Raw genomic sequence first — 11,971 nt, 5'->3', positions numbered from 1 at the left:
GAGGGAGGGAAGGAGGGAGGGAGGGAGAGGGAGGAGGGAGGGAGGGAGAGAAGGAGGAGGGAGGGAGAGAGGGAAGGAGGGAAGGAGGGAGGGAGAGAGGGAGGAGGGAGGGAGAGAGGAAGGAGGGAAGGAGGGAGGGAAGGAGGGAAGGAAGGAGGGAGGGAGGGAGAGAGGGAAGGAGGGAGGGAGGGAGGGAAGGAGGGAGGGAGGGAGGGAGAGAGGGAGGAGGGAGGGAGAGAGGGAAGGAGGGAGGGAGGGAGGGAAGGAGGGAAGGAGGGAGGGAGAGAGGGAAGGAGGGAGGGAGGGAGGGAAGGAGGGAGGGAGGGAGGGAAGGAGGGAGGGAGGGAGGCGGGCAGGGATTGCTTTCTAGACATGGGACAGCCCTTCAGTTCACCGCAGCACCCCTGAACAGAGGCCTGAGGCTTCTTCCGGGGTGGGGTGTGGAGGACCCCCCAAAGGGCGATGGCCGGGTCTGCAGCCTGTCACAGGGAGGAGGTCAAAGGCCTCGCCAGAGCAGTGGGAGAGGGAGGGAGGGAGGGAGGAGGCGGGGAGGGGAGCTCCGGGTTCTCGCCTCGGGCCAGCTGCGGTAAGGAAATCGTTCTAGGGAGGCAGCCGGGTGGGTGGCGGCTCTTCTGGTCTCTCGGAGGGGAGGCCGGGAAGAGGCGGGAGCGGAGCGCCTCTGGGGCGGACGGAGGCCCCGGCTGGCCGGTTCATGGGGCCGCTTGGTGGAAGAGGTTTGGAAAGAGGCTCCTCTGGCCCCCCTCCCCAGTCTTGGCGGGGGGGGGTCCCTCCCTGCTCTCCCCTGGGCGCCGGCTCTTGTGGCCTCCTGCCTGGGCCTTGGGTGGGCGGCAGCCGCAGCTGGAGGCCAGAGGGGGAGGCAGGGGTGGGGCCGCGTGACCTACCTGAGCCGGCCTCCCTCCCCCCCCCCACGTGCTGAGCCGAGCTCTCGCCTCTATATTTATCTGTAGCACCGGCACAAGTGTGAAGACGGGGCGGGGCAAGGGCCAGGCTCGGTGCCCCTCCGCCTCCCTCCCCTCCTGGCTCTCCCTTGTCTCCACGTCCTCAGGGACCTTTCTCCTGGAGCCCATTTTACAGACTGGCAAACCTGAGGCCCAGGAAAGGGAAGGGAGTTGGGGGCAGTTACCCAAGGGATGTAGAGAAGGAGCTGGGGAGGGGGAGGCATTTGCTCCAGGTCACTTCAAGAACTTCTGCGGGGGAGGGGAAGGGGGAGCCCCCCCCCCAGACTCCCACTCGGATCTTTTCCTCTTTCATAAAAGAGGCAGTTCAGGGGCTAGAGGCAGGAAGGCCTGAGTTCGAATTCTACCTGGGGGGTTCCTAGCTGGGCGATTCTCTCCAGTTGCCTCTGGGCCCCGGTGGCTTTGGGATGTCTCCCCTCCAGGTCAGGCATAGGCAGAGGAGGGATTCGAATCTGCATCTCCTGGGTCTCCTCTCCCCTTGGTCTCTGTCTCTTCTCGGCCCTCCTCTTCAGCAGGAGCCAGTCTGATGGCCATCTGAAGCAGGGCCTCCTCTGGGCCTCCCCCAAACCCAGATTCCCACTTAACAAAGGAGGAAACTGAGGCAAGCCTGGCTTCAACGACCTGCCCAGACTCACCCAGCTGCCTAAGGGCGATCAGTTTGGAATTGGGCTCTTTCTGACTGCCTCAGCGCTGGCCTGGCATTGTGTTGGGGAGCTCCCAGCCTGGGCTGTGCGCTCTCACCTCGGTTAGGGCCCTGAGATTTGCTCCCAGTGCTGGTCAGCGCCTGCCCTGGACCACGAGCCCACAGAGCCGCCCCCGAGGCAGTGCAAGGGCACGTCCATGGGCAGGGGCTGAGCGGAGAACGCTCCCTTCCCTCTGCCCCCTCCGGACCTTCGCGCCCCCCCCCCCCCCAGCTTGGGAGCGCTTTGAGATCGCGGATGGTTCCTTCGTGGCCGGCTCTGTACCCCAGCCCCTAGCAGACGGGAAGAAGCGCCGGGGACGGGCGCCCCACGCCCTGGGCTTGCTCGGGCCCCCGGGTCCTTTCTGTCCCTCGTCTCCGTTTCCTTCACGTTCCCTGTTTTCGGGGTCCCGCAGAGGGCCTGGTTTCAAATTCTGGCTGGAACATCTGCCTACGCACATGACCTTGGACAGGGACGTCACCGCCCATCTGTAAACCGAAGGGGCTCCGAGCTCCCTCCCAGCTCTGACTCCGATCCGGCTCTCCCTGGGGCTCCCCTTTGTTTCTCCTTCTCTAGCCCTCTCCCCACCCCGCCCCCATTTTACAGATGAAGCAACCGAGGCCTAGGCAGGTGAAGGGACTCGCCCAAGGTCACCAGGCTGTATTGGAACCCTGGGGCTGACACGCGACCTTGCCTCGGGCCAGACTTTCCAGGTTCCCCTTCTCCCTCCTGCCCTTCTTCCTTGCGCCTCTCCCAGCCGACCCTGTTCCTTCCTTCCTTCGCTCTGCTCCCCTCTCACACACAGCGTCCTCCTCCCCCTCCCTCCCTCCCTCTCTCCTCCCTCCTCCCTCCCTCCTCCCTCCTCCCTCCCTCCTGTCGCTCCCTTCATCAGTATTCCTCTCCCGTCTCCTCCTCTCTCGGCTGCTCTCGGTGGCTGCCGCACCGCACCGTCCGAGGCAGGCGAGGCGGGGGCCGGGGCCGGGGCCGGGGCCTGGGGGGGGTGGGGGGGAGAGCCGAGCCGCCGGGGCCCCAGGAAGGCGGGCAGGAGGCTGGCGGGCGGGCGGCCGAGAGCCGAGGAGGGAGGCTGCAGGCAGGCAGGAGGCAGGAGCCAGCGGGGGGGGGCCGGGAAGGCAGGCGCAGCGCGCCCCCCTCCCCAAGCTGTGCCTCTGCGCCCGCCCCGCCCCGCCTGGGGAGGGGGCACCGAACGCCGAGAGCAGGAGCAGGAGGAGAGACCCCCGCCCCCAGCCCCCTGCGCCTCACTGGGGGGTCGCCCCCACCCTGGGGCTAGCCATGCAGCGTCCCGGAGGGAGCCCCGCCTCTCGCTGTGAGTAGCCTGGGGAGGGGGCGCGGGGGGGGGGGCGGGGAGGGGGGGCGGGATCTCCTTCGACAACCCCAAGGGGTGATTCTGGGCCAGGTGTGTGTGTGCGGGCGTGTGGGGGGGGGCCGGCTGCGCGCCCAGCTGCGAGGGGGGGCGAGACATGTGGCCTGCTGGGCAGGTTGGGGGGCTGCTCCCCCCTCTTCCGGGCGGGAGGCAAAGTCCCTTCTCCGCCGCCGCTGTGGGGGGTTGGGGGCCACGCCGGTGATGGGGACGGGGGGAGGAGAGAGGCGGGCACGGGGTTTCCTTGGTGACCGTGCCTGGCAGGAGCCGTTGCCACGGCAACCGAGGAGAACTGGGGAGTTTGGGAAGTAAGAATGGAAAAGGTGGTGGGGGTGACTGCGGAGAGAGGGGGCCCAGCCTCCTCTCCCCCCTCGGTCCTTGGCCCCGTCTGCTGCCCCTTCTCCGCGGCCGCCCGGCCCTGTCTCCGTCCCGTCGGTCGGGCCCCTCAGCCAGACCTCTGCCCGCCTCGCTTGGGCCCGCAGCCCTTCTCCATCCCCATCTGCTCCGTCCTCCGCTCTCCCTCCGCCAGCTCCACCCTCCTTCTCTGGCCCCGCTGCACCTCCATTGCCAGCTTTGTGGCCCTCCTCAGCGGCAGGGCCTTCCCGGGGCCTCCTCCAAGGCCCCAGCCCACCTTCCCGCGGACCCATCTCTGTCCCCCTAAGGTTGCCCCCTCCCGGCCCCCAGGCTGCCCTGCCCCCGCTTCCCCTCCTTCCCATCTCCCGGGGGCCCTCGAGCCCCCCCTCCGACCCTCCCCTCCCCCTCCCCACGGTGCTCCTCCTCCTCCCTTCCCCCTCCCAACAGTTCTCTCTTAGAAGCCTATTACTGGGGTGGGGAATTCCCCTGGGGAGGGGCTAACTCCGGCTCTCCCTGGGCCCCCTCCGGCCCCCCCACCCCGGGCCAGGAGCTGCAGTCATCTTCTCTGCATCGCCCCATTGCTATGCGCCTCACATCCCCAGTCCCAGCCCGCGCAGCCGCCAGGCAGGAACTGAGGCAGCAGCAGCAGCAGCAGCAGCAGCAGCAGCAGCAGCCTGGGGAGGAGTGGAGCCCTCTGGCAGCCGCTCTGCTCTCTCCGGGAGCCGCCCCCTGCCCTCCCTGCCGCTTCTCCCTGGGGGCCCCGGCCGGCCCCCCCAACTCTCCCAGGAACGCCAGACTTGGAAGGGAAGAGAGACACTGGGAGGGGCAGAAGGGGCCACACACAGTGACACACACACAGTAGCAGTGACACAGACAGACAGACAGACACACAGTGACACAGACACAGTGACACAGACTGACACACAGTGACACACACAGTAACAGTGACAGAGACACAGACAGACACACAGTGACACAGACACAGTGACACAGACTGACACACGGTGACATACACAGTAACAGTGACACAGACAGACACACAGTGGCACACAGTGACACAGACTGACAGACACAGTGACATACACAGTAACAGTGACACAGACAGACACACAGTGACACAGACTGACACACGGTGACATACACAGTAACAGTGACACAGACAGACACACAGTGGCACACAGTGACACAGACTGACAGACACAGTGACATACACAGTAACAGTGACACAGACTGACACACAGTGACATACACAGTAACAGTGACAGACAGTGACAGACATACACAGACACAGTGACACAGTGACATGCAGTGACACAGAGACACAGACAGACACACAGTGGCACACAGTGACACAGACTGACAGACACAGTGACATACACAGTAACAGTGACAGACAGTGACAGACATACACAGACACAGTGACACAGTGACATGCAGTGACACAGAGACACAGACAGACACACAGTGGCACACAGTGACACAGACTGACAGACACAGTGACATACACAGTAACAGTAACACAGACAGTGACATGCAGTGACACAGACACACAGACAGACACACAGTGGCACACAGTGACACAAACACAGTGACACAGACTGACACACAGTGACATACACAGTAACAGTGACACAGACAGTGACAGACATATGCAGACACAGTGACACAGACAGACACACAGTGGCACACAGTGACACAGACGCACACAGTGACACAGACAGTGACACAGACATACACAGTGACACAGACACACAGACAGACACACAGTGGCACACAGTGACACAAACACAGTGACACAGACTGACACACAGTGACATACACAGTAACAGTGACACAGACAGTGACAGACATATGCAGACACAGTGACACAGACAGACACACAGTGGCACACAGTGACACAGACAGACACACAGTGACACAGACAGTGACACAGACATACACAGTGACACAGACACAGTGACACACAGACACACAGTGACAGACACGGTGACACGGTGACACATAGATACACACAGTGACAGACAGTGACACAGACACACAGTGACACATAGACACACACCGTGACACAGACAGTGACACACAGACACTCACAGTGACACAGACAGTAATACACAGTGGCACAGACAGTAACACAGTGACACTCAGACACACATAGTGACACAGACTGACATAGACACACAGTGACATACACAGTAACAGTGACAGACACAGTGACACAGACACACAGTGACACAGACACTGACACGCAGTGACACAGAGACACAGACAGACACACAGTGACACACACAGTGACACAGTGACAAACACACAGTGACACAGACTGACACAGACAGTAACACAGACACACAGTGATACAGAGTAATACACACAGTGACACACAGTGACACCGACTGACATAGACACACAGTGACATACACAGTAACAGTGTCACAGACAGTGACAGACATACACAGACACACAGTGACACAGACACAGTGACACAACGTGACAAACACACAATGACACAGACTGACACAGACAGACACACGGTGACACAGACAGACAGTAACACAGACATACAGTGACAGTAATACACACAGTGACACACAGACACACACAGTGACACAGAAACAACACAGTGACACACAGACACAGTGACACAGAGACACAGACAGACACACACAGTGACACAGACTGATACAGACAGACACACGGTAACACCGACAGACACATGCAGAGACACACAGAGACGCAGACACACACCGTGATACACAGTGCCACACACAGACAGACAGTGACACAGACAGACACAGGCACAGGCACATAGACACACACCACACCTAACCCAAAGTGACTCCTGTACACAGAGAAACGCAGAGGCCAAGAGAAATCCCAGCTCAGAGCGAGGAGAAATCCACATACTTGTTGCTCAGTCACTTCTTACTCTTCGGGGCCCCCTTGGAGCTCTCTGGGCAAAGGCATTGGGGCAGTTGAGCATTTTCTTCTCCAGTGGATTCAGACACAGCTAAGTGACTTGGCCAGGGTCACAGATACAGTAGGCATTTAAGGCCAAATTTGAACTCAGATCTTCCTGACTGGAGGCCCAGTGCTCTATCCACCAAGCCACTGGCTGGCTCTCTTCATCTCTCTCACACACACAAGCACACATGCATACATGCACACAGTAATTAGAAAGGAGACCCTGTCAGCCCTCCTTGATACCCAAATATGGGCTTAGAGACTTGAACCCAGTCCCAGAGTCCAGAGTCAGAGAGAGAATCACCAGAAGAATGCTAGAGCCTGGGCATTGCCAAGGCCGCCCACTTGTGTTGGTGCTGCCAGAGAACTAGACCTTGAAGAGCAGAGGAAGTGCAAGGCTGGAGCTGGAGGGACCCTGAAACAGACCATGGACTATCTAATCCATTTCCTCTGATTCCACTTCCTGGGCAGCCCCGAAGTTAGAGAGCTGGGACACACACACACACACACACACTCATCCCCTCAGTCAGACCTGCGTGCTAGGAAACACAAACAGCAGAGTAGAGACACAGCCACATCGAGGCAGTGACACTCGGCTAAGACAGCAGCCCAGCTGCTGTCCCCGAGAGGGAGAGGAGTGTGACATTGCTACTGAGAGAAGCACCCTCCCGAGTGTCTCTCTCTCTCTCTCTCTCTCTCTCTCTCTCTCTCTCTCTCTCTCACACACACACACACACACACACACACACCTGTACATGGCCCTCCCCTTGGCCAAGGCTATGTGGAAGGAGACAGGGCTCTGCTGGAAGAAGGGGGGCTCCCCGCTCACCCCCAACTTCCTCATTGTCGGCTCCCCGCTAGCTCCCACCACCTGGTCTCTGCCGGCTCTCTTCCCCTCGATCCGACGTTATTGATCGCCCAGCTCTCTCGGGCTTCATCATCCATCTCCATCTTTCATCCCTTCCATCACCTCTTCCCCTCATCCGTCCCTCCTCATGGCCCATCTGTCTAAATGTGGCATCTCACATTAGCTGGCCCCGTCACTCTCCTCCGGCCCATCCCCTCCTCACAGGTCCTCGTCCTCTTCTCCTTCCCCTGACCCAGCTTCCTTGCTCTGCCTCCCACCTGCTGGCCCTTCTCTCAGCTGCTTCCAGCCGGTCTGCACCTTCCGAGCTCAGGATCTCGGCCCTTATTTCACTTCTCCCTGGGCCCCTCTTGTCTCTGCCTGTTTCTTCTCCGGCTGCTGTCTTATCTTGCCTCTTTTTTCTCTTCTGTCTCTCCTCCATCCCTGGTCTTCCTCTCCTTCATCCCTGGTCTTCCTCTCCTTCATCCCTGGTCTTCTTCTGCCTCCTGCCTTCCTCTCCTTCATCCCTGGTCTTCCTCTCCTTCATCCTTGGTCTTCCTCTCCTCCATTCCTGGTCTTCCTCTGTTCCCTGTCTTTCTCTCCTCCATCCTTGATCTTCCTCTCCTCCCGACCTCCCTTTCCATCTCTGGTCTTTCTCTCCTCCATTCCTGGTCTTCTGCCCCCTGCATTCCTCTCCTCCATCCCTGGTCTTCCTCTGCTCCCTGCGTTCCTCTCCTCCATCCCTGGTCTTCCTCTGCTCCCTGCCTTTCTCTTCTTCATCCCTGGTCTTCCTCTGCTCCCCACTTCCCTCTCCATCTCTGGTCTTCCTCTCCTCCATTCCTGGTCTTCTTCTGCCCCCTGCCTTCCTCTCCTTCATCCCTGGTCTTCCTCTCCTTCATCCCTGGTCTTCCTCTCCTTCATTCCTGGTCTTCCTCTGCTCCCTGCCTTTCTCTCCTCCATCCTTGGTCTTCCTCTCCTCCATTCCTGGTCTTCTTCTGCCCCCTGCCTTCCTCTCCTTCATCCCTGGTCTTCTTCTGCCTCCTGCCTTCCTCTCCTTCATCCCTGGTCTTCCTCTCCTTCATCCTTGGTCTTCCTCTCCTCCATTCCTGGTCTTCCTCTGTTCCCTGTCTTTCTCTCCTCCATCCTTGATCTTCCTCTCCTCCCGACCTCCCTTTCCATCTCTGGTCTTTCTCTCCTCCATTCCTGGTCTTCTGCCCCCTGCATTCCTCTCCTCCATCCCTGGTCTTCCTCTGCTCCCTGCGTTTCTCTCCTCCATCCCTGGTCTTCCTCTGCTCCCTGCCTTTCTCTTCTTCATCCCTGGTCTTCCTCTGCTCCCCACTTCCCTCTCCATCTCTGGTCTTCCTCTCCTCCATTCCTGGTCTTCTTCTGCCCCCTGCCTTCCTCTCCTTCATCCCTGGTCTTCCTCTCCTTCATCCCTGGTCTTCCTCTCCTTCATTCCTGGTCTTCCTCTGCTCCCTGCCTTTCTCTCCTCCATCCTTGGTCTTCCTCTCCTCCATTCCTGGTCTTCTTCTGCCCCCTGCCTTCCTCTCCTTCATCCCTGGTCTTCCTCTTTTTCATCCCTGGGCTTCCTCTCCTTCATCCCTGGTCTTCCTCTGCTCCCTGCCTTTCTCTCCTCCATCCTTGGTCTTCCTCTGCTCCCTGCCTTCCTCTCCTTCATCCTTGGTCTTCCTCTCCTTCATCCCTGATCTTCCTCTCCTCCCCACTTCCCTCTCCTTCATCCCTGGTCTTCCTCTGCTCCCCACCTTCCTCTCTTCCTTTTTCTCTCTCTCCCTCTTGACTCCTTCTCTCTCTGGACTTCTTCCTATTTTTCCTGCCTCTGTCTCTCCCTCTGGCTGTTTGGGTCTGTCTTCATCACTCCCTCTACTCCCTTCTTTGTCTCTACTGTGCCTGTCTTGTCCTTTGGCTTCAGACTCAAGCAGTGTAGCTCACTGTGCCGGGCTCTGGGGAAAAATCCCAGCTGTGTTCCTGCCTTCATGGAGCTCACACGCTAGTGGAGGACAGGCCAAGCAGAGATAACGGGAACAGCTGAGAGCTGTGATTACAGCATCCTCAGGGCCCCAGAGCATTACAAAACAGAGTGCTCCATGAACTTGGAGGGGATTTCCATTCTAAGCCAAAGTGGAGGAGTTGACATACCTGGGATCTGGGGCAGAGGGGTTGTCAGGCTCCTTCTGGGATGTCAGAGGCAGTAAAACATGGGATTACACCCAGGGATTCAGACACCAACTTTGTTTAAGGTTTAAGGTACATAGAGTGCTAGGTGTGGAGTCAGGAAGACCTGGGTTCAAATCCAGATTTAGACAATAACTACCTGTGTGACCCTGGGCAAATGACTTCACCTCTGTTTGCCTCAGATTGCTCATGTGCCAAATGGGGGTAATAATAGCACCTACCCACCAGGGTTGTAAAGGGTTTAGCACAATGCCTGGGGCCTGGTAAGCACTATGGAAATGTTGCTCTCATTATTAGTAAACCTATGCCTGCCTCCATTTCCTCATCTGTAAAATGGGGATAATAATAGGCTCTATCTCCCCAGGCTATGAGGACCCAACGAAATAATTTTTTTAAGTTTATTTACTTAATTAATTAATTTAGAATATTTTCTCATGGTTACATGAATCATGTTCTTTCCCTCCCCTCCCTCCTTCCCTCCCTCTGTAGCCAACACACAATTCCATTGGATTTTACATGTGTCCTTGATCAGGACCCATTTCCATATTATTAATATTTGCACTAGGGTGATCGTTTAAAGTCTACATCCCCAATCCTATCCCCATCGACCCATGTGATCAAACAGTTGTTTTTCTTCTGCATTTCTCCTCCCACAGTTCTTTCTCATAAGTCCCTCAGGATTGTCCTGGGTCACTGCATTGTTACTATTAGCAAAGTCAGTTACATTCAATCTGCTACAATGTATCCGTCTCTGTGTACAATGTTCTCCTGGTTCTGCTCCTTTCACTCTGCATCACTTCCTGGAGGTCTCTCCAGTTCACATGGAATCCCTCCAGTTCTTCATTCCTTTGAGCACAATAGTATTCCATCACCAACAGATACCACAATGTGTTCAGCCATTCCCCAATCGAAGGGCAGCCCCTGATTTTCTGATTTTTTTTGCCACCCCAAAGCAAAACCATAGTTCTAAAAGGCTTCACCTAGCAGCTGGCATATAGTAGGCATACAACAAATAACAAATGAACCGAGTAGGTGCTGGGATGCTGTTCTTCTGACTACACAGGGCTTCGGTTCACAGCCCCAATTTCATCTTGTGCCTTCCTTGGCCACCTCAAAGAGCCAGTAACTGGAAGGTTTCCTGTGTGGCTCCCTGTGGTTCCCCTTGGGAGAGTAGAAGTAACAAACATCAGGCTTCTTCTCTTTGTTCCTTAATTAGGGCCTGGTCTGGGTGCTGGGGTGTAGGTGCATGGACCTGTGTCCTTGCCAGGAGGAAGGGGGAATATATCCCTCCATCCTTCTGCAGCCAGGGACAGTTTGATTCCTCTTGTCAGGAAATCAGTAACTGGCTCCCTGCATCCAGGAGTGGCTAACCAATGACTCCTTCCCTTCTTTCTCAGTCCCAACCTATGAAGACCCCCACTCTTGTCAGGGTGTAGGTCACAGGATTATGGAAGTAACGTAGGAAGGGACCTTGGGGGTCACTTAGTCCAACCTCATCATTTTACAGATAAGAAAACTGAGCTCCAGAAAGGGGAAAAGAGTTGGCCAAGGTCATACAGGAAACAGAAGTTTTCGAAACTGGGTCTTTGGACTCCAAATCTAAGGAATCTCATAATGTTGATCATGCCACAGGGGAGAAGCAAAGTGATCTGTGAGAAAGAATGTTGCATTTGGGGGCCAACCACGTGGTTCAGTGGTTAGAGAAATAGGTCCAGAAATGAGTTCAAATTTGGCCTCAAACACATCCTGGCTGTGAGACTCTAGGCAAGTCACTTAGCCCCCATTGCCTAGCCCTTACCACTTTTCTGCCTTGGAAGTAATACACACTATTGATTTTAAGGATAAAAAAAAATGTTGCATTTGGAGCCATGCAAGATCCTAGTTCAAATCCTGCTTCTGAGATTAGCTGGGTAATCATGATGAAATCATTTAACTTCTCTATGTCTCAGTCCTCTCATCTGCAAAATGGGAAGAAAAATTGTATCTCTTTCACAGGGTTGTTGTGAGGATTGATGTAGTGAATGGTTGTAAAAGGCTCTATAAACCCATTAAATAAAAAGAGCTCTATGTCAGCATTAGTTGCTGTCACAGATGACTGATCACAACTCCTTGTTTCAGAGTGGGGGTCACTGACATGCCAATGCTCTCTCAGAAATCTTCATTGTCTCCCTATTGCCTAGGGAAAGATGCTGTGGAATGGTTTATTTCCATTGGTATCTCTTGTTTTCCATTACCCTTATTTTCAAATGCCAATATTACCCTCTCTACCCCTACTCCTACCCAGGGAGCCATCCCTTGTAGCAGAAAAAGAAAGAAGAAACCCCTCCTGCAGCAACACTGTCCAGTTCATCACCTAAACCTGACAACATAAGCATCTTTCACACTCAGAGACACCCACTCTTGCATGGAAGGTGGGAGGAGCATTTTCATCTCCCTTCTTGGGGTCAAGTTTGGTCATCATAATTACATGGTGCTCAGCATCAGGGTTTTCTGCAGTGGTTGTTCTTCCATGAATGTTGTTGAAATGGCTTGGGTGTATTGTTTTCCTAATTCTGTTGGATTCACTCTGCATCAGTTCATTATAATG

At 56.2% G+C, this 11,971-nt stretch overlaps 1 protein-coding gene across 1 annotated transcript in view; it reads left to right on the top strand.

The window, feature by feature from the left end:
• Positions 1-2,645: 2,645 nt before the first annotated feature.
• LRRC4B (leucine rich repeat containing 4B) overlaps positions 2,646-11,971 on the top strand; it is a 34,084-nt gene continuing 24,758 nt past the window's right edge. The window contains exon 1 of the mRNA XM_056825595.1: positions 2,646-2,981. The gene's annotated coding sequence lies outside the window, so the exon portion shown is untranslated. The remainder of the gene's footprint in view (positions 2,982-11,971) is intronic.

Source organism: Monodelphis domestica, chromosome 4, assembly GCF_027887165.1.
Source record: "Monodelphis domestica isolate mMonDom1 chromosome 4, mMonDom1.pri, whole genome shotgun sequence".
NCBI classification, from domain to species: domain Eukaryota; kingdom Metazoa; phylum Chordata; class Mammalia; order Didelphimorphia; family Didelphidae; genus Monodelphis; species Monodelphis domestica.
Note: the sequence above shows the minus strand (reverse complement) of the source record. Positions and strands in the feature narration are given on the sequence as shown.